The sequence below is a fragment of the Symphalangus syndactylus genome, chromosome 3 (genome assembly GCF_028878055.3).
Source record: "Symphalangus syndactylus isolate Jambi chromosome 3, NHGRI_mSymSyn1-v2.1_pri, whole genome shotgun sequence".
Lineage (NCBI taxonomy): Eukaryota > Metazoa > Chordata > Mammalia > Primates > Hylobatidae > Symphalangus > Symphalangus syndactylus.
The window spans coordinates 53,804,393-53,831,301 of record NC_072425.2 but is presented as its reverse complement, the minus strand read 5'-3'; the positions used below and the strand labels follow the sequence as shown (position 1 = coordinate 53,831,301).

The window sequence follows — 26,909 nt, the reverse complement described above, 5'->3', positions numbered from 1 at the left end:
GTTTAAATTTATGATGAGGTAGGAAGATTGCTTGAGCCCAGGAGGTCAAGGCTGCAGTGAGATATGATCATACCACTATACTCCAGCCTGGGCGACAGAACAAGAGCCCATCTCAAAAAGAATTTAAGGGCCGGGTGCAGTGGCTCATGCCTGTAATCCTAGCACTTTGGGAGGCCAAGGTGGGTGGATCATTGAGGTCAGGAGTTTGAGACCAGCCTGGCCAACATGGTGAAACTCCATCTCTGCTTTAAAAAAATACAAAAATTAGCCGGGCGTGGTGGCGTGTGCCTGTAATCCCAGCTACTCAGGAGGCTGAGGCAGGAGAATCGCTTGAGCCTGGGAGGCAGACGTTGCAGTGAGCCGAGAGAGTGCCACTGCACTCCAGCTTGGGTGACACAGCAAGATTCCGTCAAAAAAAAAAAATTAAGGTATATAGACACACATTTAAGGTATATAAACACACATACACACACATAAATGCAGCACCTTTCCTAAGTGTACAGTTTGTTGAATTTTCACAAACCGAACATGTCCACGTATCCAGCCTCTGAAGCAGTACAGTGGGTCACCCACACTACACATAGAAGCACACCACATACCCCTTCCTGGTCATGACTAGGCCCGGCATTATCCTGAGTTCTGACAGCATAGCCTAGTTCCACTGGATTTTATACCTTGTATAAATGGAATAGTACAATTTGTACTATTCTATCCAGCTTCTTTGGCTCAATTTACTTTGCAAGACTCTCATACATATTACCTCAGATCATTGTAGATCATCAGCTTCTTATCACCATCTTGTAGTCATTCCTTGGTGGGAACAGACCATGACTCAATTATACATTCCACTGCTGAGGGGCAGTCACATAGTTTCCTGTACTTATTCCTACTAGCTGGTGTGAGGCACGATGCTTCCAAGGGTATTTTCAGGCCAAAGCAAATAATTTAAGGAACAAATGAGGAAGAGGAGATGGAGAAAAGGAGATGTTGATCAGAGAGTGCAAAGTTTCAGTTAGGAGGAATCATTTTCGTGATCTATTGGACAGCATGGTGACTCTGGTTATAATAGTGTATTATATATTTCAAAATTGCTTTTAAAGAGTAGATATTGAATGTTCTCACCAAGGAAAAATGACAAGTATGTGAGATGATAGATATCCTAATGTGCTTGATTTAATCATTCTACAATACACACATGTACTAAACCATCAGGGTTGGTGTGCTGGCTCATGCTTGTAATCCCAGCACTTTGGGAGACCAAGGCAGGTGGATAGCTTGAGCCCAAGAGTTCAAGAGCAGCCTGGGCAACATGGTGAAACCCCGTTTCTGTGAAAAATATGAAAATTAGCTACAAATGATGGCATGCACCTATAGTCCCAGCTACTCAGGAGGCTGAGGTGGGAGGATAACCTGAGCCTGGAAAGTAGTGGCTGCAGTGAACCATGATCGTGCCACTGCACTCCAGCCTAGGCAACAGAGTGAGACCCCTTGTCAAAAAAAAATTACATTGTACCCCATAAGTATATATAGTTATTATGTGTCAATAATAAAAAAGTGTAAAAGTAAGTCAGAACAAAAACCACACCAAACTTTTACAACAACAAAAAAGAAAGAAACGAAGCAAACCTAGCCTCAGAAAATGTGTTGTTTGATCAGTTTTACCCAGATAGCACAGGAGCAGAGGAAAATGTTGTTTCTAGATTCCTTGGGTACTGCCCAGCTTCTCTTCCTTTCAAAGCAGGCAGTATGGACAGAGACTTCAAAATACAGAGAGCTGGTGATGCTTGGGAAGTCACTCGCCAAGCCCCAGCCTTGATTTGCTGAAAGATCTCATCAGAAGAGGAAAGAGTGGGTAGGCAGGATTGGGATGGCAGAGGCAGGCAAATGCCTTCATTCACGGGAACAATTTCAGAAACACCTGGATGCTGGACTCCACAGGCATTTCTCCCATCTAGAAGACTGTGAAAAACACATTGGACTAACTTGTCCCACTACCAGGAAGATGCAACTAGGTTCCCCCTTCCTCTCCTCCAAAACAGTCCCCTTGGATTCAAGGTGGTAGCAGTCGGCCCTAGGGACTGATGCCAGAAACCTCAGAAAGACGTCAAACCATTCAAGGAAGTTCAGGAATGTGTTGCACAGAAACTTCTGACAGGAAATCCAATTTCCCTATCTAGATGGAACCCTAAAAGACAGTAAATCACAGAGGTCTTGGAGGTTGGAGAATTCAAAACTCTGGATGTTTGTATTGTTTGGTTGGTGCTAATGTAACCCTGACATTACTGCTTCTGTTGAATGCATATTAACTACGTGGTAGTAGCTGGTATTTGCAAGCTCCAGGGAATGCTTGCCTCAAGACAGCAGCATTTTGTAAATTAATTCAATAAATACAAAAGCAAATGCATCTGTTTAATGGGGGAGGCAATTAATGTTTCCAGATTCCCCTGGCCTCCAGCTGGAAATCTGGTTGAATTTTGAGACGTGATTCAGTCCATCCCTCCGATGGGCAATGACTTGAAGTCTCAGGTTCTGGAGGCATTGGCTCACAGGGGTCAGGCACTGCAGTCCTCGCTGCCAGATCCCGTCTGTGTTCAGGGAGATGCTATCTCCCAGGAATACTCCATTCTCATGCATGAGGCTGGGTCTCCTCTTGAGGGGTGTTAGGTGGTACCAACTCACCCCTGGGCCAACAGCGACATCGATGACAACTCAAGCTGTGGCTCCCTCTGAGCTTGTTGGGCAGCCTCACCCCTGAGGCTGGGCTTCATCTGGGGCAGCAGGTCCAGGCCTCGCAGGAACAAGACAAAAATGCTCAGTTTCACTACGTCATTCGGGAAGTGCTAACCAGTGCGATAAAACAGGATCATAGCATAAGAAACATAGGTTTTGGAAAAGAGAAAGCTTACTGTTATTCATTGTGGGCAATATACTTACAGCCAAAAAAAAAAAAAACCCTGAAAAACAATTAGAAACACTAAGAGATAATAACAATAAAAGGCGGCTCTTACAATATTAATATAAAATAAATAGCTTTTTGATATACAAATAACAACTCTTTAGAAAATGTAATAGAAGAAAAATGTCACTCAGAATAACACTATAAAACCAAAGTCCTAGAAATAAATTTAAGAAATATGAACATGTGATGAGAAAGAAATGTTAAGTCCCCAGTGTGAACATAAAAGAAGATTATTTCCATATATAAAACTCTCTATCTTTATCTTGAATAAAAGGCATAATGTTATAAAGTTGTCCATTCTTCCTATGTACTCTATATCCTAAACACTAATAGAATCTATTAATATGTCCCTGTAATGGAGCTGGAGAAAGTCTAAACAAGAAAAGAGATGAGAGGGCTCTTACCAAGTAGGTATGAGTATTTGTTGTAAAGCAGGAGTTGGCCAAGCCAGCTCATGCTGTTTCTGTATGTCCCATGAACAAAGAATGTTTTTTGCAATTTTAAAGCTTTTTTTTTTTTTTTTTTTTGAGATGGAGTCTTGCTCTGTCATCCAGGCTGGAGTGCGGTGACACAATCTCGGCTGACTGCAAGCTCCGTCTCCCGGGTTCACGCCATTCTCCTGCCTCAGCCTCCCGAGTAGCTGGGACTACAGGCGCCTGCCACTGCGCCCGGCTAATTCTTTGTATTTTTAGTAGAGATGGGGTTTCACCATGTTTCAGTTAGAACTGAAACATATATAGAAGAAATAGGACAAATAATCTCTTTAATATAAATAAGTTCTTGTGAATAAATAAAAAGGAACAACTCCATAAAAATGATTTAAAAGTACAAGCGAGCTGTTTATGAGGAAACAAAAATGGACAAGAAACATGTTCAACTCAAACACAAAGAAATGTAGATAAGATTATTGTATGTAGTTTTTCTTTTATCAAAATGACAGAAAAATTTTGGTAATGCCAGTATATGCCGTGAAAGGCATTCTGAAGAAACAGTGTTCAGGCTGGGATCTGAAGGGCGTGTGGGAGTTATTTGGGTAGAGGGCGGAAGCATCCCAGACCGAGAGAACAGTGTCCAAAGGCCTGTGCTGTGGTGGCGTGGAGCCTTCTCGTTCAAAGAACTGAGGGGCCATGCGCCCATATTGGATGAGACAAGCTGGACATATGGCAAAAACCTGGCACAGAGGCAGGAATTTTGTCTTTGTGCTAAGAGCCATAAGAAGTACTTGAAAGGAGCCAACAACATACCCAGAGGCGTCTTTGACCCAGTCTCTCTTTCAATATATAAAAATCTCTGTCTTTTTCTTGAATAAAAAGCATAATATTATAAAATTGTCCATTCTTCCTATGCATTCTATATCCTAAGTACTAATAGAATCTATTAATATGTCCCTGTAATGGAGCTGGAGAAAGTCTAAACAAGAAAAAAGATGAGAGGGCACTTACCAAGTAGATACGAGTATTTGTTATAAAGCAGGAGTTGGCTTTATAACAGGGAGTTAGAATGTGAGGAGGAGGGGCCAGGTGGATTTACATGCATAACCTTCTCCAAGAGCAGGATTGATTTAGAAAGTGCCGACTTCCTATCTGCTGTGTAGATCAAAGGTATCAATCCACTTAAAGGGCTTAGTTTAACACACAGCACATGAGAAATGCTCAATATATCCTTGCTATTCTGATGGCTTTCCATCATCTGTCCTGCTAAGCAAAGAAGTCCAAGATGTACTAAAAGTTACGGAAGTACTAAAGAAGTGCTAAAAGTTACAGAATAGTAAGCTTTCTAAAGTCCCACTTGGGTAAAGATAAAGTAAAACAAAAGAATATGCTTGTGTATAATTGCATATGCAAAAATATTTCCTTCTTGGGAAGCAGGGGGTGAATAGAGATTATGTTAAACTTTTACACTTAAAACCTAAAAATAGCATGTTTATTGTAGCAACCTTGGAGAACAAAGAAAATCACTTGTTATTTAAAGTAGATAGGCTGAATGTCAAACTTGTTTAGGACTTAAAGTAAATCCCTTTAATGAAAGGAAATATGGTTCTGAGTAATTAAATCCATGGGCTGCCTTTGTGCTGTAGTTAGAAAATAATCTAATATGGTGGAGGGAAAGGAGAAAGAAAGGCTGAATTTCAGGGACAGGACAGCAAATCTGATTCCACCTAATACTCACCTTCCAGGAGTTTTTTTTAAAGGCCAATGAAGAAATTCCTATCATTAATAATAAAGAACATCCCAACACTAGCACTTCCAATTTATTGTGACCTGTTGTGCATAGAGACTTACCGACTCATGAGAAATGCACCTCTTTTGAAGAATCTTCCAGATGGATGCATCATTTATGCACTCAAGATTGTGTTCCACTGTGCAAAGAGCTACTCTAGGCAGCCTAGTGGACATGCCGGATGACTCCACCCATAGTGCTTCCAGCAAGAAGTTAGACAATGGAGTGGGGAAAAAGGATGCTGGGCTTCCTCTGGCTCTCAGATCACCCACCTCTATTATGATTAGGAAATTGGAAAACCAGCCACAACCAAAGCCTCAGGAATACCTCACCTTAGGAGCTAGGGATCAAAAAGAGGCCCAGAACTATGAGTGTCTGCTACTTGCTCACAAGCAAAATGGCTGCTGCAAGTCCTGCTCTTGACACTCACAGAGCCACTGCCCATAAATCAGGACCTCTTGCTAAAACTGCTGCAGAAAACCAGGACCTCTCCACTCACTTCACCAGGAAACGGCAGACATGGCAAAGCACAGCCCCCACTCCCTTCTGTCCTGTAAATGGCTAGCACGGGCACCTAGTCGAAATGAAATAAAATCAGGCCCAGAATCTAGCTGCAAGGGAGTTTGGAGAATGTCATTTTTGGTATTACAACTTCTCCACACAGGCTGGAGAGTGGAAAGTCTGCAGAGCTCTGGTCCACCAGGATCCAATGCAACTCAGAGTGCAGATGCATTGATTTCCAAACCAGAATTGGTGTTGATTGACTGTGGGGTAGACCACAAGCATTCTGGATCTCATGGGACTGCACTTGTCTCTCTTCTTTGCCTGCGAGATCTCTCCCAGCTCCTGTACTCAGCAGTAGTTGCCCTTGCAGTAGGTACTGTGAAGGAGGATGCTGAGGTCAAGGAATAATCATCAGCCTCAGAAACGTCTTTGATTGTGAAGTCACAGAAGCTGCCTGGGTGGCAGACTGCTTGTGCACTCCTGTGCAGATCAGGGGCTGGAACCCAATTCTTGCCCCACAGCAGGTCAGTGAGAAGGCAGACCTACAAATCAGCATGTGCTTGCTTCATATGATTTGTTTCATTTAACTGGCCAGACAGCTGAGGCTTAAGTGGTGTTATCAAAATACCAAGGCTAAAATAAATCAACATAACAGAGTTTTAGAACAAATCATCAATATAAAGATAATTAAAAGTAAATACATAATCTGAAATAATTTGGGGGAAATAATTCAGGAACAGAATGAAGAGGGAAGCCCTCAGGTCCTCCTCAAAATATTGTAAGTGAGTCAGACAACAGGACCAGTAATGGCAAAGGCAGAAGAGCAGCAGGAGAGGGTGGTTACCCCAGCAGGATGCTGCTCTGTGAGAATCCTCCAGCGGGTGCCCCATTCCAGCTGTGGTTCCCCTACAGGCAGTCAGCCCCCCTGAGCCTCTGCAGAGGGCAGGGATAGTAGATTTTGCCCTTTGAGACCCATGCAGAGTTGCTGAAATGACAGTATTGGTACTCTGGACACAATAGAAAGTTCATTAGGGCTGATATTAATGGTAGTCATTGTCATATTTTCAGTTGCTTTCTGCAGTATTTGGGCCCCAGGATACTGATGTTTGCTCAATACATGAGCCTGCAGAAGTAACTGGGAGCAAACACCTGATATCAGTATTAAGCATATGGTGCCAAGAACAATATGTTATAGAATACTGCAGACCCACTTAAATCATTCTTTTGTCTAAGAACGTGGGGTGTTCAGTAGATGAGTGAGAGTCCAGGGATTTTGCTCTATGGCTGATGAAAGGAACGTGATATGTGACATTTAGCACCAGTGTCAGGAATGGCTCTCCTGTTGGCAGACTTACATCGCACGTGCCTATTCATCATCTATCCTGGGCACCTCACTCAGGTCTTCATGAGCCCCCTGTCCTCTCAGCAAGCATGCCTCTCTACTCAGACCAAGGCCTTGTGAGGGATGGAGGGTCACTAAGATGCACTTCCTGTCCTGAAGACATTGTCAGTCTCCTGGGGAAGATGGACATCAAGAGAACAAAGATGAACACTGGATCCCTACTGGATTCAGAGGTCTACAGAGAGGGCTGCATTTTGTCCAGAAATTGGAAGGTAAAAATGGCCAGAAAAATGCAGGGAGGGAGGTTCTAACCCAAAGGAGATTTATCAGTCAGATGTTCAGTATGGTGCTGCTGTAACCAACAGTTCGCTTGGAACTGACACATGTCATATGTGTCCCCAGCTTATCAGACACAGGGGCCAGGAACAGAAGCCTCCCACAAGCCCAGAAGGACATACTTAATGCACAGCACTGATTGCTACAGGGACCAAGATGGACCTACAGGTGCATTTGGGGAAGAGGGCACTGGCCAGAAAGCCAAATCCACGCAAGGTGTGGGTTTGGGGAGGAGGGATGTGTCATAACGGAGTTCCCAGGAACAGCCCCTGACTTGTGCATAGGCAGTAGACTGGGGGTGTCCCCAGAGTCAATGCCCATAGGGAGTAAGGAGGCAGGACTGGGCAGCAGGAGAATTTGAGCTGTGGAGGCCCAAGGAAAGGCTCAGCTGCGGACACTTCAGGCTTGTCCTAATGCACCAGGCTAGACCTTCACGCACCTCCTAAACCAGCCATTGGATGGGGGCAGCTCAAGGATGGGGTAGAACCTGGCTGAAGGCAGGCCCTGGGGAGGGCTCAGCTAGAGACTTCAGCAGCATTGCTCCAGCAGGAGGGGGATGTGGGTGCCAGCCACAAAGGAGTGTCCTGTGGAGCACTATTGTCTCCAGCACAGAGGAAAGCCAGGGGCCTGGAGATGCCGGGCTAGAGATTCTCAAGCAGTCATTCTTGTATTGCTAGAACCACACGGGCAGAAGATTTCAGAAGTGTCAATGGGTAATGCCTTTCCTATGGGCTTGACTGGGATGTATGCTTTCCATGAAGTATATATTGTGAGGGTTTAACAACACACAAAGGACACCTGCACCTTGGCAAGAGAAAATGTAACAGTATGTGTAGTATACCATCTGCTTTTCAGGTGTAGGACAACTGTATGCAAAAACAAAACCCAAAAAGGGCCTGAATTTCTGCCCCAGTTATAGTGTGATGTAGCAGACAGACCTGGCATATTTGACACCCTGAGCAGATCAATGCCAACCCTCCTCTCTTCTATAAGACAAAATTATTGTCAGTAATAATCACGACATGAAATAAATATGCATGAGCTAAAATCTGAACTTACCTAATAAAAATGGTACACCTCACAGTTCTAACCCTATGTCACTGTCTGGAATTATAAACACAAATGCAGATTCCAAGTGGTCACACTGAAGGAACTCTGATGTGTTTCTTCATCTTTACCTTCACTGTGTAGTCGCTGCATAGATCATATCTGCTGCCTCCGTTCAGGAACAGGAATGTGTATCTCCATAGGGCTGAGGACCCCAGCAGTGCCTGAAGCAAGCTTGAATGATCCAGGGCCCTGACAAACGTCTCTCACGATGCGCCTGTGGAAGCTCGGTCCATGTGTGTCAGAGGTGACCGTATTGCTGGGAGTTCTCTGAACTGACACGGTGTTTATTAAAGGATCAGTAATGACTACATGCTCACCTGAAGCTCATGTACCTATCGCTGAAGCTTTGGTAACTGCAGCACTTGTTCAGAACTCTCATCAGAAAAGCTTTTGGGGGAAAACAGTGTGTCATGATTGATGTGGTGGGGAATTCCTAGTGTGCAGTGACCATAAAGAGCAGCCTCATTGGTGCTTGGTTTTATTATTGTTTTAAAACCCCCCACAGATGATGAACCCCCTTCTGGCCTGCACCAGGGCAGACCTCTTGCTCACCCTGTCCTTGGTGCTCTGCTGGGATGGCACTTCTCACTGCCCTTATGTTATTTTCTTGCCCCCAAGTTCCACTGAATTCTGGTATAACATCTCCAAAATCGAGCAGCATGTCTCAAGAATGAAAGCAGGAATAATTCAGAACATAAACGTTGTGAGCCAAAATCTCTCTTCTTGGTGTCTAAAGGGATGAGAGAGAAAGTGAGGATGTGTATGTGTGTGCAAATGCAAATGTGTGTTAGACGTCAATGGCAACCAAAGGCTGTGGGGACAGAGCTAGGAGAAAGGTTTTGTTGGAAACTTGAATTCAGTAAGCAATGCATTTGGCTTCCCTATGCCTTGCTTTCCTCTTCTACTAAATGCCAGGGAAGCATTGTGAGAATTAAGAGATAATCTTCATGAAGGCCTTCAGTGCTTTAGCTGCCTGAGAAGCAAGCACTCAGTAAAAGCTAGCTCTGCAATAACAAGGCTATAAGCATCTCTATGTACCTCTCCTGGGAACAAAACCACGTAAAGACATCGTGGCCACTAACCGGGGAGCCCGCCATGCTGACCGTGAGTCTGGCATTCTTCCACCTCGAAGGCTTTTCCACTGAGCATGACCGAGATGTACTGTTGTCATGGTGCCACGACATTAACCTCACCCCACACAAGCCATGGGGCAGTGACTCATAGCGACAGGTGGCCAGGTGGTTTACACAAGGAGGGTGAGATCTCTCAGATCTTGGAGAATTAAACATTAGACAGGTACAAGCACAGTTTAGGTATAAAATCCATCCAGGAATCAGGTCCTTACATTTCTTTGGAATTTTCTACAACTGGGTTATGAAACTAACCATGTTATGATATAAGGCATTTCCAGAATGCAGTGATGGTAATAATTGCTAGCACTTATTGGACACTGACTACATGCCTTCTCCAGAGCCCCAGACCAAGCTTTCATCTTTGTTTAGGTATCCCCCAAAGCAGATGCTGCAACAAGGACTCAAGAGCAGGTGGTTTACTTGGGCAGTGATCTGGGAAGCCCAAGCAGGGAGAGGAAATGCAAGACAGGGATGGAAAAGATGCCACAAAGGGTGCACTCAGGAACAGGTCACTGTTGGGGCAACTGGGCTCAGTCCCCGGGGGACCTTCCTAGTTGTGACCTGGACTTTGCCCTAAATCACACCATAAGATGGGATTCTGGGGTTTTCTACTCCCTCTTGTCACTCCTTGGCTGAGGATGCCTTTGGTGAGTTACATAGCTGCTACTTCTGGGTCACCTGCACACGTGCACAAGCTCCCAAGACACCCAGGAAAAACCTCGGGCAATGATGCAGAGCAGGCTTTGGGTACCAGCCCGGGGGACTGGGACTCACGGCCTGGTTTGCAGGGAATCGGTAGAGGGTTTTGGTTATCCTCAGGTTCCTCCCACTTGGATCAAACCCTGCTGCAATGTGGATGGGAAAGACTAAGACACCACCCACTCCCAGGGGAAGTGGGATACTCAAAGACCTCGGCATTTGTGTTGCGCCGTGGTTCTCGGCATGTGGTCCTGATGCCGAGAACCACAGAGCAACACAGACTGAGCCACCTGCACCGTCCTCTGATAAATAACTTCCCTCAACATGCTGGACTGGACGTTCAGCCCCTACTGGGGATGGCTTGGACAGAACTGTCTGGCTTACAATGTTCATGGCGGGCTCCCCGGTTAGTGGCCACGATGTCTTTACGTGGTTTTGTTCCCGAGATGGAAGAATCTCGGGCAAGTGACTGGGACACTTCTGTGAGCGGGGCCATCACTTAGCAGGGTCTCTAAGAGGAGCCTAGGGAAGTAGTGATGGGAAGGGCTGCCCAGGGGGCTCTGCCCTCTCACTGTAGTGGGGAAGGAAGGCCTGGGCCAATTCTGGAAAAGGGAAGCCTGTCACACTGGTAGGTAAGGGGTCAGTAGTGTCACAGTGGGGAGTGGGGCCCCATGTCACTGATGCCACTGGTGGGGAAGGTGGACCTGGTGTCACTGGAGGGGAAGGTGGACCTGGTGTCACTGGAGGGGAAGCTGAGCCTGCTGTCATTGGTGGGGAAGTTGAGCCTGGTGTCTCCAGTGGGGAAGGTAAGCCTAGAGTCACCAGTGGGGAAGTTGAGCCTGGAGTAAGGTGAACCTGGTGTCCCAGGTGAGGAAGGTAAACCTGGATGGGGAAGGTGAGCCTGGAGTCAAAGTGGGGAAGGTGGACCTGGTGTCTCCAGTGGGGAAGGTTGACCTGGTGTCTCCAGTGGGGGAGGTGGACCTGGATGGGGAAGGTGAGCCTGGAGTCGCTGGTGGGGAAGGTGGACCTGGTGTCACTGGTCAGGAAGATGAACCTGGTTTCTCCTATGGGGAAGATGAACCCGGCGCCTCTGGTGCAGAATGTGAACCTGGAGTCACCAGTGGGGGAGGTGAACGTGGAGTCACTGGGTTTTCTCCTCGCCTTGGTGATAAGTGTCCATGGATAACAGAGCACCTTGTTTTACAGCTTTACAATGTTCTAGTCAGATTACACAGAAAGGGCACTAATCATTTCTCTTCCTAACTCACCCTTCAATTCTAGAAAACAGTAGACAATTTTTAATACCATAGTCTCTCTGCTATCCACATTTGTGTGAAAAAAAACTGCATATTAGTGGACCCTCAAAGTTCAAACCCATGTTGTTAAAGGGTCAGCTGTAATTCCATTAGTGATATTAGCTGCACCTGGAGATAAACACCCGGGGACCCTCGAGTTCAGCGGTGGGGGAGATTTTCCCAAACTCTTACCTTCGAACAAATGTGGAGCAGAGTAGACCTCTGAGGGAAAGTCCTGGGTGGGGTTTGCTCTATGTTCCTTCCACTGTCAGGGTGTGGAGCCCCCACAATCTCCCAAACCTGGAGAGAGTAAACTGAAGCTTACCATCCACCAAGACTGAAGGATGTTCCACCTTGTAAGTAACTGACAGTCCGATGACTCTGTAGTTGTCATGGCAGGTGCGGAAGCGCCAGTGCTAAACTCCGCTCAGTGCCTAGCATCTACTAGAACTCCCTCATGTTGTCCTCCTTTCCTAACAATTGTTACAAAGCGTTCAGCTATACAGTCAGTGCCTGAGGAGGAGAAAGCCACTTGCTTTCCCTTCTTTAAGACCCTCTTGCCCGTGGCTACTTCTGCTGGGGTGTTGCCTGGTTCTTCGGCGTGAATTACACCAGTGTTGCTCAGGGTAGTGGGCCCACATCACAGCATCTGAGAACTCGCTAGAAATGCACATTTTAGAATCCTTCCCTTGAGCTTCTGAAGCAGCAACCATAGGGGTGGCCCAGGAGCCTGTGCTTTCGCATGTTTCCCGGTTATTCGTATGAATGCTGAGGTTGGACACACATAGACTTTAGCACAGGTGCGGCCTGCCCATTCAGGTATCCCTTTCTCTAGGATCTTGCCAGAATTCATCTCTTTCTAACCCCGGGACAAGCCAATTACAGGACCCATCAGAGACCAAATCATATGGAGGCAATAACCTTACTACGTGTTTAAATAATAGATTCTAAAAGTTTTTCTTCATGGTTGAAATATAGTGCTGGGACGGATTAAGCAGAGTGCTCTGGGCTGAACTGTGTTTCCCCTGAAAGTTCATACATTGAAGTCCTAACTCCCAGAACCTCAAAATGAGACTGTATTTGGAGACAGGGCCTTTAAAGAGTGGGGTACATTAAAATAAAGTCCGTAGGATGGCCTGGTGTCCTTATAAGAAGAGATTAGGACACACACACAGAGGAAAGGCAATATAAAGAGACATGGAGAAAAGACACCATCTGTAAACCAAGGAGAGAGGCTTGAGGAGAACTAGCCCTGCCAACATCTTGATCTCAGACTTCCAGCCTCCAGAACTGTAGGAAATCATTCCTGTTGTTTAAGCCCCCCGTGTGTGGTACTTTGTTACAGCAGCAGACCCGACTACAACACAGCAATTCAATTAACTTCAAGTATTCTACCGAGAGGTAGCTTTTGAGTTAAATAATATTTAAGGAAAAGAGGGAGCATGACACTGAACATTTCATAAGATGAAGACAACTGCCTGTTGTAACCAGACTCTGTAGACCCCAAACTTGCAGCACAGAACCACTTATTACCCAACTCACGAGTGATGTGAATCACTCCATGGCAGCCTTCACATCACTGCACCCATGTCTGACAATGAGTTCAACCGTATAATTAAGTAAATTAAGATGGCCAAGGCCACTGGATCAGATAGCTTATCTTTAGAACCATGAGTATATTTGGCAGGAGCATCAAGGCTTCATACAGATGGCTTCAGAATGTTTAATCAGAATTTTTATCAGCAGCCGTATCTAGCACAACCAATTCACTGTGAAACCCAAAGTGCCAATTAGATCTTATTTGTCCCCTGTTGCAGCTTTATGAGGCTGTTGAAATGAGAGTAGCCAGGGCCCAAGGGTAGGGTGGCAGACAGAGTGCGGCTGACTTCTATTTAAGCTTACTTGGCCACCCAGGAGTTGCATTTCATTGAAATGGACCCACTCTGGCATTGTAGACTGGGGGGATATAATGTTACTCCCCATCTCACCCACACAAGCCAAACCAAGGTGTCTAAAAACATCCTCTCATGTGGAGGAGTTACTAATGACATTGCTCTAAAGAAACTTACCTAATGCCCACCTGAGACAAAGAGGTTTTGAGTCACTGTTTACCCTGACCTACAAACTAATTTGTAGAACACGTTAAGACCAACAGCATCGGTGGCTCCCAGCTTCTACAGCATAAAGCTGATTGAAAATAATTTAAACCAAATTGTATAACTGACATCTAATCTGTACACATATCTGAAATTTGGCAAAAATCAGAGCTAGCCTGTATTGAACCTGCAGCCATGCACGTGCCCACGTGTGCCTATGTGTAGATCTGAGCGATGTTCTCTCTAGTGCCTATCATTCCAGAGGTGTCAGGCAAAGCCAAGAAAAGAATCCACCCGTTCAATCTCCACATAGACAAGGTGCGAAGGTTACTAAACAGCCTATAGTAATCAAAGTACTAATTTCAAAGACTTGTACTCAAGTCTGTGCTGCACAGCAAACAGTAGTTGGCTAAGAGGAGAGAAGTGAAGAACACTTATCAGGCACCAGCTTGTGTCAGCAATCGACGCAAATCTCACATCACACCACAAGGCAGGAGTCAGAGCCCATTTCACAGACGAGGACCCTGAGAGGCTAAATGCCTCTCCCAAGTGGGAAGAGCTAGCACTGGACACAGGTGGTCTGACTCAAATCCAGCCCTGTGGGTGACCTGGGGATAAATCACACCACAGACAAGTCACTTGAGTGCCCTTCCAGCCAGTAGTGACAATGTTATTTGCCTTTTAGGCAAATCAGAGTATGCTGTGGTCACTTTGCCTCTTGGTATTTGCTCCTGCACTGAATTGAGGCTGGCCTACTGTGACAAACTGCATGTGGCAGGATCATGGTGTGTGACCTCCAAGGCTGGGTCATAAAAGGTCTTGCAGCCCCCACCTTGGTCTCTTGGATCACTTACTCTGGGGAGGCTAGCTGCCATGTCATAAGGACATTCAAGTAGCTCTGTGGAGAGGTTCACAAGGAGAGGAGAGGGGCCCTCATGCAGCAGCCATCATCAACGTGTCAGCCACACGAGCAAGTCACATTGGAAGTCGATCCTCAGCCCCAGATGAGTCTTCAGATGAGCCACATCCCTAGTTGACATCCAACTGCAATTGCATCAGCCAGATCCTGAGACAGAAGCACCCAGCCAAGCTGATCCCAAATTCCTAACCTGTAGACACTGTTTATGGGTGACTTTTTGTATAGCAATAGATCATCAATGCCCATATAAATCTCTTCACCCTATTTCCATGTATTAAAGGCAGTGATGTTAGTAGGACATGGCACTGTCTCTGGCAGTAAAAAATAAGTAAGTAAGTAACACTACCTGCTCCACCAATCGATGACAGAGTAGCAGGACCCCAAGGAGCTCAGCAGCTCCCAACTTTTGGTGTTACCATCCTCCAGGTGTTAAAGAGCCCATGGTTAGGAACCACGAAAGCCCTGTGTATTCTGATAGCCTTATGCATACATCACAAAAAGAGGTACCATCCTCAATTCCTCTCTTCCTCTTATACCCCAAAATACACCTCTCTGCAGCCACCTTCAAACCTATCCCAAATTGACCTGCTTTTCTCCATCTTAAAACCACACCTATATCTCTCCCATGGACAACCGCAGCAGCCTCCTAAAGGGCACCCAGGCTTCCTCCCTGGCTCCATACAGCAGCCAGAAGGGCCTAACATAAATTCCATCCTAGCACTCCTCCCTCAGGTGCTCCTGTGGGCTCCTGTTACCTGGAGAATAAAATCCACAGCTTTCCCTGGCCTTCAGAGTGCACCCCAGCTGGACCTGCCACCAGGCCTTTGCTCTGGCAGTCCTTCTTTCTGGAGCATTCTTCCCGTGGATTTTATTTGGCTTCTTTCCTTCATTTCTCCTCACCTCATGGTCACCTGACCACCTTTCCTAAAGAAGCTACCCGATGACTCCTTTGCCTCTCCCTGTACTGATTGTCTCAGTCGGCTCAGGCTGCCACAATAAAACCCTGGAGGCTGGAAGTCCAAGACCAAAGTTCTGGCAGGGTTGGGTCTGGTGAGGGCTCTCTTCCTGGCTTGCAGATGGCTGCCTTCTTCCTGCGTACTCACACAGGGGAAAGGGAGAAAGGGGGGCAGTGCTGGTGGCTCTTCCTCTTTCTATAAGGGCACCAGTCCTGTGGGATCAGGTCCCACCCTTACAACCTCATTCCACCATTGTCACCTCCTCACAAGTCCTGTCTCCAAATGCAGTCACACTGGGGATTTTGGCTTTGACATATGAGTGAGAGGGGTAGCAAACATTCTGCCCATAGCACTTGTCTTCTGCATCACCTTTTACATCACTATTTTTCACTGTTTTAGTCATTTATGGATTTGCCTCTCTACCCCACCTACCTTAACATCCCCAGTGTCAAAAGCTGTTCCTGGCATGCTGTAGGTGGCCAGTAAACATGGGGTGGGTGCAAGAGTGATGAGTATGTGAAGCTGGAGAGAATCACACATGGCTGAGATATCAGGAAGACAGAAGCGAGTTCCTGCATGTATTGAGCGGCGGGGTGAAGGGGCTGTTTATATTGATTTGCATCCTCCTCTTGGTCTCAATACTGATAGAAATTTATGCAATCGATGGGCAGCTTATATTTGTGTACTACTTAGGATTCACAAAGCTTCTAACGCACATGGCCTCGTTTGCTCCCAGCAACATTCTGAGATACAGCGAGAGTCAGCACCCCTGTAACAGCTATTGTTGCAAAGAAGACCATCCCCTAATTTGCTAGTTTCAAACAACCACTTATTTAGCTCATGATTCAGTTGATCAGCAATTTTGACTGAAAGCAGCCGGGCAGTTACTGTGGTTTGGGCTGTGCTCCCTCATGTCGCACCTGTCTGGGAAGCTGGGGGTCAGCGAGAGAGGGTGTGCTTTGGTGAGGTGGCTCATGGTCAGCTGGGACACCTCTGCTCTCCTCCACACACTGTCTCCTCTCCCAGCAGGCCAGCCCAGACTTGTTTGCAGGCAGAGACCAAGGAGTGAAAGCCGGCAAAGGGCACCAGGTTCAGGAGGCCCAGCTCAGAACTATGCATCCTGTTAGACAAAGTGAGCCACGAAGCATCCCATCTCAAGGGGTGGGAAGTTAGACTCTGCCTCTTAACAGGAGGAGCTGAAGAGTCACATGGGAAAGGACACAAGGAAGGGATGGAAAGTGGGGACATTTTTACAATCAATCCATCATATTCACATTTTACAAAAAGAGAGACTCAGAGAAAATGTAATGACTTGCCCAAGGTCACAGTGCTTGAAGACCTGAACTTGGGTTGCCTGCCCCCAAACTCACTGCTCAGTTCTCAGTGAGCAGTTCTGAGGGTGCAGCAAGCTCTCTCTAATGTTAGTTGCTGACTTTCTTTACCAACCTGCTGATGTTAAGAACCTTCCCCCTATATCACTTCATCCAAGGTTTATGGCAATGATTTTGTACCCCCATGCGAATGCTGTACGCTGTACACTGCACACTGCACTGACCGCATCCCAACAACAGAGGCTGTCTCTTCTTTCTCTAAAAATGCTCAGCTTAGATTTAAGTATTGATGCCAAATGAGGAGTGCCATACTTTGGGCTTAAACACAACTGTCCTTATGAAGGTTCAGGCAGGCTTTTTGCTCTTCTTTGATGACATTTGATTGGCGCCCTGAGCATACCTTCGAACTGTGTAGGTGGCGACCGTGAAAAGTGCAGGGCTGGTGGATTTAAAGACAGTGGGTGACAAGCCTGAAAGTCCACACTCTCTTAGAGTGCAAACAAAAACAGAAAGAATGATTAGAGGCTGACTCACCCACTGCGCAGCTCCATTAGAAATTTCCAGTGCAGTTACTTAGGCAGCAAATCAGACTCAAAAGACTAGATGCTGAAAGGATAGATTTTTTAACATTGTCTCCACAAAAAATATATATATAAAAGTTGGTGAGATGATGGATATGTTAATCAGCTTGATTTGACCTTTCTACAATGTATACATGGATGAAAACATTACATTGTGCCACATAAATATGCACAATTATTATTTGTGAATTAAAAATGTATTAATTAATTTTTAAAAACCCAAATGCCTTACCTGGTAAGAAAGATTTGAGGCTGCCTTTTCCTGTTTTTAGCCAATTAGAAAAAGATTAAAATGTAATGCATTACATTTACTAAAAATGGCAGTTAAAAACCATCATTAACAAGTGTTTAAATCAAATAGTGCATGATGATGAAAGAACAATTAATGCACAATTCTGTCAAGTTCTTTCTCTCATAGAAAACAGGATTGCTGAGTAATTTAGATCAGGGGTTGGCAAACCATATCTTGGGGCCAAATCCAACCTGCTGCCTATTTTTGTAAATAAAGTTTTATGCGAACACAGCCTCACTCATTCATTCATGATTTGTCTATTTCTGCCTGCATTCTACACCAACAGAATTGGGTAGTTGGAATGCAGGCCCTATGGCCTTCAAAGCCTAAATTATTTACTCTCTCACTCTGTACAGACAAAGTTTGCTGGGAACTGGTTTACTTCCTGGAATGCCAAGTTCTGTAAAAGTCCCGGGATGTGGAGGATGGGGAGAGGGTGGCCAGTCCATCGGTCTGCATGGTACATGAGGCAAGTGTGACATGCTATCCTCGAGGTGCCTGGAGTGTGTGCTCCCAGGGAGAGTTTGCTGAATTGAACAGCATAGAATCGAGATCCAGCTGATCCCCAGGTTAGAGAACATGCAGAATGTGCCTCTTCTCAATCCAATTAGCTAAAATCTCAGAGAACCAGTTCAACTTAAGCCCCGAAGGTCTGCCTCCAAGCCCAAATTAAAGCAATGATGCAGTTTGATGCTCCTGTTTTTGCTAGGGCACCTCTGAACCAGAATTACTCCTTGAGTCACGAACTGCCCCAGATGAGACTCTGTTATGCTCAGGGAGGACCTGAACTGCTAGAGGGTGAAAGAACCAGGCAGGTCGACCCTTTGGAAACTCAATTTGCCCCCAAGGCTACACCCAAAATGGTCGCAACCTAAGTTCAGGCACAAACGGTTCCCTGGTTCCAGACATGCCCATGCTGTTCGGGTTGCTGCTGTCCCTGATGTATGGTTGTGTCTGAAAAGGCCAGAGGGGGACCAGGGGCCCCTCTCAGGCTTGATTTATACAAGGGCTCACATCAATCTTGGTGATCTTGGTGAGACAGGAGAATAGGGAATTAGGGCAACCAAGTGTTAAGGCATAAGCAAAGGAAAGGCGGGTGCAACCGGTTCTGGGCAAGATCGGGCAGTGTGCTGGCCACATCTTCACTCCTGTATTAAGACAGAAGTTCCCACTTCAGCCTCTGATTGACCATGGGCAGGGTCTCCACTTCAGCCTCTGATTGGTCACAGGCCAATCCTTCATGGGGTGCAACCAATTGGAGGCCTCTAAAGGGCCCCTAGGGGTGTTGCCAGATTTTTTTGGCTTAATAAAAACCCTAATTGGGCAGTACTCTTGAGCTGCTTGCTGGAGCCTACTCTCCCTCTGTGAACTGTACTTTCACTTCACTAAATCTGTGCTTTTGTTACTTCTTTCTTTTGTTGTTTTGTCTTTCATTGCTTCATTCTTTTGTTGCGTTGCTTGTGCATTTTGCTGAATTCGTTGTTCAACACACCAAGAACCTGGACAACTCACAGTCAAGACCTTCCATCCAGTAACACTGGGGCTGTCACTATGGCTAGCCCAGCCTAAGGGCCACCCCATGCTTTTGTTCAACATGAGCTAATCCCATCACCTCCCAAGCCTCTGGGTCTGCAAGCTGGAAGTAGAACTGGACTGCCTGCACAAAAGTGCTAGCAGCTCAGGGCCAGAACCCTTTAGACTGTCCCCATGGAACTGCCCAGGTGATGAAAACAGAACCGGGAGGCGAGGCTAAGAACACTTTTCCTAGGAGTGAAGCAACTCTGTAGTCAGGTCTTTCTACCTTTTGCTTGGTGGCCGTCAGGCTCTTTTCCCTTCTGTTGCCTTCCTTCCATCCCTCCACCCAACCTCCCTTTCTCTCCATGCACTCAGGGCCCTCACTTCTGGCCTGGACTGTATTAACAAGCCTTTGTGTGTCCAGGAGCCTCTCATTCCTCTCCTTGCTTATCCATGCATTCTTCAAACATAAGGACCATCCTGCCACCACCTAAAGAAGCTCATAGCAGCTCTTTGGGAGACATTGATGGGCACATCCCAGTCCCAAAGGATGAAGAATAGGAGTTGGACCAAGCATGGGGCCTCTTCCCTTTGCCAGTGATTGAATTAGGTGTGACAGGAAAGACAATTCTGATCCAGGAGACATGAGGGGATATCTGCAGAAAGGACCTCTGAGGAAGGTTGTCCTTCCCATTGAGAAGAGGACAGGGGAAGGGATGACGCTGGCCACTTCACTTCCCACCACTGTGGCTGGACATGGTGCATGGACAGTGGCAGGTGGTGTGTAGGAAGACAGCCCACCACAGACCAACACCAGCAGGAGATAGCAAGACCTGGATTCTTGATGATATTGGCAGGCTGATGAATTAATTGACTCTAGAATCACACCAACTCCAGAATTTGCAATATGTGAGAAAATGTACTTTTTTGTTCATTTAAGCTATTTTAAATTAATCTGCATGCTATTTGCTTAAACAAGCTTTGAAGTACCTGCCACCAGTGAAACACCCTCCCTGGACCCAGGGGCCTTCTTTCTGCTAGGCACACCTGCTCTGACTCTTAGAGGTTCCCTCTCAGTCTTAAACATCCTGGATTCCTTCCCACATTGATGCTAACCTGGGCTCAATTTTGAAGTCTTCGCATTGGCCTGTATTGTCTCACAATTTCTCCTATCATGTCCAAAGATATTGAAAATTTTATTTAAAACTGAATCACTATTGCTGGAGGCCAGGAGTTCAAGACCAGCCTGGAAAACATAGCGAGACCCTATCTCTACAAAAAAAAAAAAAAATTAAAAAATTATCCAGGCATGGTGGGATGCACCTGTAGTTCCAGCTATTCAGGAGGCTGAAATGGGAGGATCCCAGGATTTCCAGGCTGCAGTGAGCTACGATCACACCACTGCATTCCAGCCTGGGTGACAGAGACCTTGTCTCTAAAAAATAAAAAATAAATAAATAAATAAAAAATAAAAACTGACTCACCATACTTCTGCTTCTGGTAATGATGAATTAGGTCATTTGAAACAAAATTCTTGTTGAGGACACTATGAAAGCAGAATAAAATATCAAATCATCAGTCTAAGGGCATCAGAAAACTATAAATAGAGAATAAAGTAGAGCCAGGATTGTGTGAAGATGGAGATCCTAACAGGTGAGCTCAGCATTGGGGCTGCTTTTCCCTGGGGGCATTTTACAGTTTGAAGAGGGCATTTGAGAAGCAGGGCAACAGGTTCAACAGGCTCAGAGAACAGTCTCCAAAGTCAAGGGGGAACAGAGCATGAAGCCGAGGAGAAGTGTGTTAGAGAGGGATGCTTTATTTATGTCCATGGCAGATGGCCATGCAGTCATGAAAGAAAAGTCTTCTCAATAAGTGGTAGTGGCTTTGCTTCAGATCCATATGGAAATAAGAGAAAATTGCTACCTTATACCGCACACACACACTTGCAGGTCTAAATGTGAAAGTCAGAACACATCTTTTGAATAAAAATGTAAAAGAATATTTTCTTGAACATTGGCTAGAGAAAGACTAATTAAACAAGCAGTAAAATGCATGACCCATACAAGGAAAAACTTGACAAATTGTTCTGCAATAATTCTAAGACCCCTTAGTCATTGAAGACAGCAGGAAGAAAGGAAACGGTAAGCAGCAAAGTGGGAGGAGATATTTGTAGTGTGTTTAACTTGAAGAAGATTTCTGCAAATTATTAAGATAATGACAAACATGTAGAAAACGAAACAAGAGAATTCAAATGACCAACAAAGATATGAATAGGTAATCAAAGAAAATTAAATGGAAATCACCATGCCCCGATCATCAGAATGGCGAACACAAAAAAGCCTGGCAGCACCAAGGCTTTGGTTGAGGTGTAAAGTGATAGAGCCCTCCCACCCTGGAAAGGGTTTAGGTCAGTACAACCACTTGAGAAGACTGCTTGGTGTAAATTATTAAAACCAAAGTCATGAAGAATGGAGGACCCAGCATATTCACCTCTAGGTATGTCAGTTCCCAACAGCATTGCATGGACAAGTACACCAAGAGGTAAATACAATTCTCATGGCAGCAGCATTTTTTACAGCCCCTAAGTGAAAATGATCCAAATGTAAATCGATAATAGAGATATATTCCTAGGTATGGAACTACACAAGAATGATCTACAGCTAAACATTATAGCAAGCCAGATACACCAGAACGCTTGCTGCACAATTTCATTAAGATAAAGATCAAAACCCAGCAAAACTAAGTCAACTATTAGTTGCTAAAGGACAACAAGAAAACGATGTCTATAAAAGTTGGGATAATTGTTACCTTTCGGGGCAGGTCCTCCGGGAGTGGCAATGTTATCCTTTTGACCTGAGTACTGGTTATGCAGGTTTACTTTGTGGATAAATTATCTTGGTTCTGTCTACTTTTCTGATTGTATTTTATATTTCACCATAAATAGAAGATAAAAGGAAAATTGACACTCAGCCCTCATTCAGTGAAGCCTTTGGGAATATGCTCTGCCTGGTTTTTTACACTCCATGCCAACATCGACACGAGTATCTACATATAGAAGCACAGTCTAAGAAGCTGCTGCATTTCCTTCTAGGTGCTGGATCTCATGGCTGATCATGTCTCTGGGTTTGATTTTGCCACACAAAGCTAAGCACCACCTAGATGCAACTGCAACTATTCAGGATGCAACTGCAAGCCCTTCTGTGAGACAAACTTACTTTGGGCTTTATTATTTCTTCTACTCCTCATTTTTCTATAAAACTTCCTCAGTGATTCATTTGATTCTTTCTTGTTATATAAATGTATATTTTGATAAGTAATGTTGCCTCAGTTTGTGTAAGTAGCACTGTCTTTGCTATCTATTGTTATGCAAACAACGGCCCTACAATTTAATGAATTGAAACAATGACAACTGATTATTCCCCAAGATTTGGCAATCTGAGCTGAACTCAGCTGGGCTGGGTAATAGTGTCTGATGTGGTTGGAACATCCAGGATGGCTTCTTCACTTGGCTGGGAGCTGCCTAGACATCCTTTCTCTCCATGTGGCCATTTTCCCAGATGGGTAACTGAATTTCCTTACCTGAAGCTCAGCACTGTAAGAGAGGGTATCCCAAGAATATAAGCCCAACCTGCATGCTCTTATCAAGCCTGGGTCATGCTTTCTGACATCCACTGGCCAAATCAAGTCAAAAGCCAAGGTCACTTGGAGGGACAGCACAAGGCGGTGAATACCAGGGCTCATCAGGCCCACGAAAATAAGCCCATCATGGATACATGGGAATAATCAAATGCATATATTCAGGAATGCATATAGCAATAAAAAAACTTCAAAAATATTTCTGTATCTCTGTAAAGTTTTCCCTTCTTTGTCAATTTGGCCAACAGCTTACTAGTGATCAAACCTCTACCAGTTTTAGCACATGTTCTCCATTTGTAGCATGACTGCTTAGAAAGTTTTCCCTAAGATTAGGCATTTTTATGAACACTGTGATGCTCATAAACCTCAGAGGTAGGAGATCCAAAATAAGTCTCAGGTCCCAGGGACCTAACACTAAAGGACACAGCTCCTCCAAAAAATATGCAGTGGGCTGAGAATTGAGGTGCCATGGGCTTTCCCAGGGTCTGGGCACTCCAGCCGCCTTCCTGGAAGTCTGGCTTTGACCTCAACACCGTTTCTGAACTTCTCAGAGCAACCTCCTTGCCGCGTCCTCCCCTCAGCCTGCCCCACTACTAGAAATCCCTGTCTTGGTATTTTGGTATTTTGAGATGAAAACCACAGAAGACAGTAGGAACTAGTGGGACATTCACCTGAACAAACAGGATGTGAGAAAGCCCAGAAATAAGGCATCATCCTTAGACGAGAGCGCCATGCAGTCTGGGGAGGAAAGCGTCTGGACCATTCAAAATCTGGATTGCAAATCTTCCATCACCCCACAGCTACTTCCTTTGTAACCCTCTGGAGCACCCTTCCTTCTCCACTTTCCCTCATAAGCGTTTCTACATTCAGTGCCTGTAGATGGGGTGGCTGGCCAGGGTTCCAGACTGTTCGCTACTGCTGCTTCCAAACAGCTAAAAGCTGCTGAGTTATTCCTCTTGTTGGTTGTTCACGGAGCCACCATGAGATACCCACCACAGTCTCTGATCCTTGCCTACCTGGTTGAGCTGTTATGCCGCATCGTTTCCCTGAGTTGGTCTCCATGCAGGGAGAATCATGGCATCTTATTTAGCCTATGCCTCAGGACTGATGCTGGCAGAACTGTTTCAACAACAAATAAATGTGCTTAAAAAGTCCTTTCATTTTGTCAAAAGAAGGGAGCTAACAATTTATGAGAGCTTACTATATGCCAGATGCTTTATTATTCCCTGACTTAGTTCTCACAAAAAACACTTGAAAAACATATCATTATACCTATTTTCACAGTCCTGCAAACTGAAGTGCAGAAAGGCCAAGTCAGTGGTATGCAAAGGCTCCACAGTCCCGATAGCGCTATAAGAACACACTTGAAAATGTGTTTCTGACAAATGTTCTGATCTGCCTAAAATACTTGAGTTTTTTTTGAAAGAAAGAAACCATTGTTGACCTGATATCTAAGGAAGAAAGTGTTCTGTTTTGTTTCTAAATACTGGGAGCTGGTTTTAGGTAAGAAAGTCCATGTGATATTTGGTAAGGATTACTAATCCTTAGAAAGAGACACAATTGGTGTCAATAAATAAGGCCAGTAAGAATAACAAAAATAAATGTTGATGCCTATTAGGAAAAAATAGTCTCGTGACAATGGTTAAGATGAAGCTTCCTGCTGTGTTTACTTAAGGGATTTTCTTCAATTATCTGTGAGGCAAGAAGGCAGAAAACATTGAGTGAAAACACGAAGCCACTATTAGTCAAGAATTCTACTGTCTCTCAACAATCAGAAAAAAAATTCCCTAGGGAAGCCCTTCCCCATATTAATTAGAAAAGTCAGGGAGATGAAATTGAGACTAGAATAATAAGATAAGCAAGAAGGCATAGGTGGCCCCAGTGTCCTTACAAACACTCCAGAAAATTGTACCCTACGGAACTGTGCAGAGGTAGGTTTGCAAATCAAACACATGAAATGATGAAATGCTACTAGATATAAGTCAGATTATATGTATTCTTATATTTATGCACTTAATAAGCATTTATTGAGCACGTATTATGTGCCAGGTTCTATGTACTTTGAATACAATGATGCTATCCTCTAAGAATGTAAAATAAACTTATAAGTGCTGCAATCCTAATTATTTAAAATATTGACATATATTGAATGTATATTTAATTATATTTCAGGTTATAATTATAACCATTCTTTTTTTTTTTTTTTTTTTTTTTTGAGACAGAGTCTCGCTCTGTTGCCCAGGCTAGAGTGCAGTGGCGTGATCTTGGCTCATTGCAAGCTCCACCTCCCAGGTTCATGCCATTCTCCTGCCTCAGCCTCCCGAGTAGCTGGAACTACAGGTGCCCGCCATCACGCCTGGCTAATTTTTTGTATTTTTAGCAGAGACAGAGTTTCTCTGTGTTAACCAGGATGGTCTCAATCTCCTGACCTCGTGATCTGCCCACCTCGGCCTCCCAAAGTTCTGGGATTACAGGCGTGAGGCACCATGCCCTGCCAATTATAACCATTCTTATAGTTTTGTTTTAATATAAATGGGAGTTTCATAGAAAAAGTGCCATTTGGCCTTATTCACCTCAATTCGTCACTTCTTGATTAAATTTATCCATCGGGTTTATGTAGCCTTAGCAAGTACAATAATTCTCCTAGTAGGAACTGCTTCAAGTGAAGAAGGAGGAAGCGCTATCTAGGAGGAAGCACTCAGTCTCTGTGATGTTTTTGCAAATCCATTTCTACTAACAAATAGTGGCTGTAAGAAAGACATCAGTGAGGCCGGGCGCGGTGGCTCACGCTTGTAATCCCAGCACTTTGGGAGGCCGAGGCGGGCGGATCACGAGGTCAGGAGATCGAGACCACGGTGAAACCCCGTCTCTACTAAAAATACAAAAAAATTAGCCGGGCGTGGTGGCGGGCGCCTGTAGTCCCAGCTACTCGGAGAGGCTGAGGCAGGAGAATGGCGTGAACCCGGGAGGCGGAGCTTGCAGTGAGCCGAGATTGCGCCACTGCACTCCAGCCTGGGCGACAGAGCAAGACTCCGTCTCAAAAAAAAAAAAAAAAAAAAAAAAAAGAAAGACATCAGTGAATACATCTAATCTGTCTTCAGGTTGTTTGTGAAGGACTAGGATAGATGCGGGGGTCCAATAAGGTAGAGGGGATCAACTGTACACTAAAACAAGTCGTTTCAAATGTAGTCTAAACTTCACAATACCTGGTTTTAACATGATAGCACAAAATCTTTGTTTTCTTCCTTTCCTTAATTTCTTGGCTATTTTGCCCAGTGATGTTTCTGACAAATCACCCAATGGCAACAAGGAATATAGGGAACATAAATGAAAACTGCATCTCTGATGAGCCTAAAGATGGTTAAACCCGCAAACTCTGACATAAGAGGGAGAATGGCCAAGAGCAAGGTCAAAAGAGATGTCAGAAGACATGGGGAGGGAAGGCATCAGAAACCTGGGAGAAGGCCTCTCAGGGGAAGTGGCGTGTCTGAGCTTCCAGCCCACCCATCCCTATGCAACTGGGCAGGAAACCAAATGTGAGATGTGCTTTACTATATAACACAGTTTGCTCAGGTACTTAAAAAACTGGAGTGATTTTGGCATCAGAAAAACAAGCCATATTTGAAAACTGCCAAAACAAACACACAAACAAACAAACAATCCCTATGATCTGGACATTCTTAACCCATCTCTTAACCAACTCCTAACTCAAAAAGAAAACTAAAACCAAATAGCAGAATGTAGACTATGACCATGATAAAAGCTTGACAAACCAGAACCTATGGGTTATCCCTAAGGAAGTGCTCAGAAGAAATTTTAGGGCCTTGAATAACATGCTATATTCATGCATTTGATCAATGAACAAATACATTGCATATCTATTCTATGTCAGGCATTATTCTAGCAGTACATAAAACAGATTGAAACACCTGTCTCTGTGGAGTGTGCATCCTAGAGAAGGAAATAAATAAGTACTGTATTTACG

At 44.9% G+C, this 26,909-nt stretch overlaps 1 long non-coding RNA gene across 1 annotated transcript; it reads right to left on the bottom strand.

The window, feature by feature from the left end:
- Positions 1-474: 474 nt before the first annotated feature.
- Positions 475-9,011, bottom strand: LOC129479228 (uncharacterized). Its single transcript, XR_008656620.2, has 3 exons — positions 8,421-9,011; positions 5,242-6,316; positions 475-2,840 (listed from the first exon to the last, which is right to left on the bottom strand). It is a non-coding gene; the product is annotated as an uncharacterized lncRNA (long non-coding RNA).
- Between the last annotated feature and the right edge of the window lie 17,898 nt (positions 9,012-26,909).